Below are 2,799 nucleotides of genomic sequence, written 5' to 3'. Positions count from 1 at the left end.
GACAGTCTGCCCCAGGTTTGGCTCAAAGCAGCCACTCCTGACTTGTCACTGTCCTTTCTCCATGAACAGGTCCCCATGTGCAGCCCCAGCAAATGTCCAACAGCAGCTCCATCAGGCACTTCCTCCTGCTGGCATTGGCAGCTGCAGCTCCTGCACTTCTGCCTCTTGCTGGGCATCTCCCTGGCTGCCCTCCTGGGCAACGGCCTCATCATCAGCGCCGTAGCCTGCGGCCACCACCTGCACACGCCCATGTTCTTCTTCCTGCTCAACCTGGCCCTCAGCGACCTGGGCTGCATCTGCACCACTGTCCCCAAAGCCATGCACAATTCCCTCTGGGACACCAGGAACATCTCCTACACTGGATGTGCTGCTCAGCTCTTTTTCTTTCTCTTCTTCATTGGGAGCAGAGTTTTCCCTCCTGACCATCATGTGCTACGACCGCTACGTGTCCATCTGCAAACCCCTGCACTACGGGACCCTCCTGGGCAGCAGAGCTTGTGCCCACATGGCAGCAGCTGCCTGGGCCAGTGCCTTTCTCAATGCTCTCATGCACACAGCCAATACATTTTCCCTGCCCCTGTGCCATGGCAATGCCCTGGGCCAGTTCTTCTGTGAAATCCCACAGATCCTCAAGCTCTCCTGCTCACATTCCTACCTCAGGGAACTTGGGCTCATTGCTGTTAGTGCCTGTTTAGCATTTGGTTGTTTTGTGTTCATTGTTTTCTCCTATGTGCAGATCTTCAGGGCTGTGCTGAGGATCCCCTCTGAGCAGGGACGGCACAAAGCCTTTTCCACCTGCCTCCCTCACCTGGCCGTGGTCTCCCTGTTCCTCAGCACTGGCATATTTGCTCACCTGAAGCCCCCCTCCATGTCCTCCCCATCCCTGGATGTGGCAGTGACAGTTCTGTACTCGGTGGTGCCTCCAGCCCTGAACCCCCCCTCATCTACAGCCTGAGGAACCAGGAGCTCAAGGCTGCAGTGTGGAGACTGATGACTGGATGCTTTCAGGAACATTAAACTGCTGGCCAATTTCTGCAAATCACTTGTAATAAAAGTCATCTTTGATACTTCTTGGTTGGTTTCATTTTGGAGGTTCTTTCTATTTCTTTTCCTTTTTTTCATATTTTACACAAGGAAAGTTCATTTTTGTGCCATTTCTCATTTTGTTTCTCTCCACCTTCCCTGTGGCCACAGACTGTGTCAATGAGGGGCTGTGCTCTTGGTGGCTTTAAAGGAACTAAAGGATGTCCCAGCAGAGTTTTCTGCAGAGATGCCCTTTTGTTGCCTTCTCTGGAGCTGCAGCAGCAATGTCTGTGTGCAGAGCTGGGGCAGATCAGGGCTGGCCCAGCAGCTGTGCCCAGCAGCAGCAGCACTTGGTGTTGCCAGTGCTGCTGCCGTGGCCCTGCCCCGCTGCCCTGGTGGCCCTGGTGTTGCTGCAGGGCCTGAGTGCTCTCGGGGCCGGGCACAGCCCTGGGGTGGCAGTGCCGGGGCTGCAGCAGGGACAGGCCATGGGCACTGCTGGGGCAGCGCTGACGCCTCAGGCCAGGCCCTGGGGGCTCCAGGCTCCTTGCCCAGGCTCTCTCAAGAACACGGCCAGGCCAATGCTCAGCACAGAAAAGCCCCGTGAGCAGCCCCAGGCTGGCCGTGGGCAGGCTGGGGGCAAACAGCATGGCTGGGGCTCTGCAAGGGCCCTGGGGCAGACGGGAAGGAGCAGCAGAGCAGGGGCTGATCCATCCCCAGTGCGCTGCACAGCCCAGGGCAGCGTCCCAGAGCGTCCTGATGGAGCTGCCAACAACATCCCCCCTCTGCAGCCCTGGCCTCTCCCCAGCTCACACAGGTGCCCCATCCTTGCAGGCACAGACACGGCAGCACTGGCTCAGCAGCCCCTGTTTGCATTGCACACAGCAGGGGGGAGCACCCCATGCTGTTGCTGTGGGGACATGAACCTGAGGGAGCACAAATGCCATCAGCCCCTGGGGCCAGCAAGGGCTGGGGACACCAGGGAAACCACTCAGCTTTGTCCTGGCCTCTGCACTCAGCCAGAAAGTTTGGCTTTCTTTACTTTTTTCCTGCTACAAATTTCTTCCTCTTGCCCAGCCCTGTTCCCCCCCCTGCAAACAGCCCATCCCTGTTTGCCCTTTCCTCTCTGGCCCCCACTCCCCATTGCAGTTCCTGACTTGGCCCCATGGGAACGTCCCTTGGGCAGCAGGATCATCCTACAAGTGCTGCAGGAATTGTCTGCAGGCTCCTGCAGTGCCTCCTGCTGCTCCCTTGCCAGAGGCAGCCCAGGCCAGGGGGCACATCTGGGCTGCTGTGTCTGGCTCTGGGGCTCCCTGTTCTGGGCAGTGAGGAGGAGCTGCAGAGGCTCTGCAGGACTGACAGGATGGGCTTTGGGGCTGGCAGGAGAAGCTGAGGGACCTGGGCTGCTGGAGCTGCTGAAGAGGAGGCCCAGGGCTCATCCTGCAACTGCTCCAAGGGTGGTTCCAGAGAATCCCAGAATCAGCAAGGTTGGAAAAGACCTTGGAGATCATCAAGTCCAACCTGTGCCCTGACACTGCCTTGTCTCCCCTGAGCCTCCTCTTCTCCAGGATAAACAACCCCAGCTCCCTCAGCCACTCCTCACAGGACTTGTGTTCCAGACCCCTCCCCAGCCTTGTTGCCCTTCTCTGGACACGCTCCAGCCCCTCCATGTCCTTCCTAAATTGGGGGGCCCAGAACTGGACACAGCACTGGAGGTGCTGCCCAAGCAGTGCTGAGCACAGGGGAAGAATCCCTGCCCTGCTCCTGCTGGCCACACCA

At 58.5% G+C, this 2,799-nt stretch overlaps 1 pseudogene; it reads left to right on the top strand.

The window, feature by feature from the left end:
* The first annotated feature begins 237 nt into the window (after positions 1–237).
* LOC115916809 lies at positions 238–1,017 on the top strand (annotated as a pseudogene).
* The last annotated feature ends 1,782 nt before the right edge of the window (positions 1,018–2,799 follow it).

This window comes from Camarhynchus parvulus, unplaced genomic scaffold, assembly GCF_901933205.1.
Source record: "Camarhynchus parvulus unplaced genomic scaffold, STF_HiC, whole genome shotgun sequence".
In the NCBI taxonomy this organism is placed as follows: Eukaryota; Metazoa; Chordata; class Aves; order Passeriformes; family Thraupidae; genus Camarhynchus; species Camarhynchus parvulus.
The sequence above is the reverse complement of the archived record's forward strand: the minus strand, read 5'-3'. Positions and strand labels throughout refer to the sequence as shown.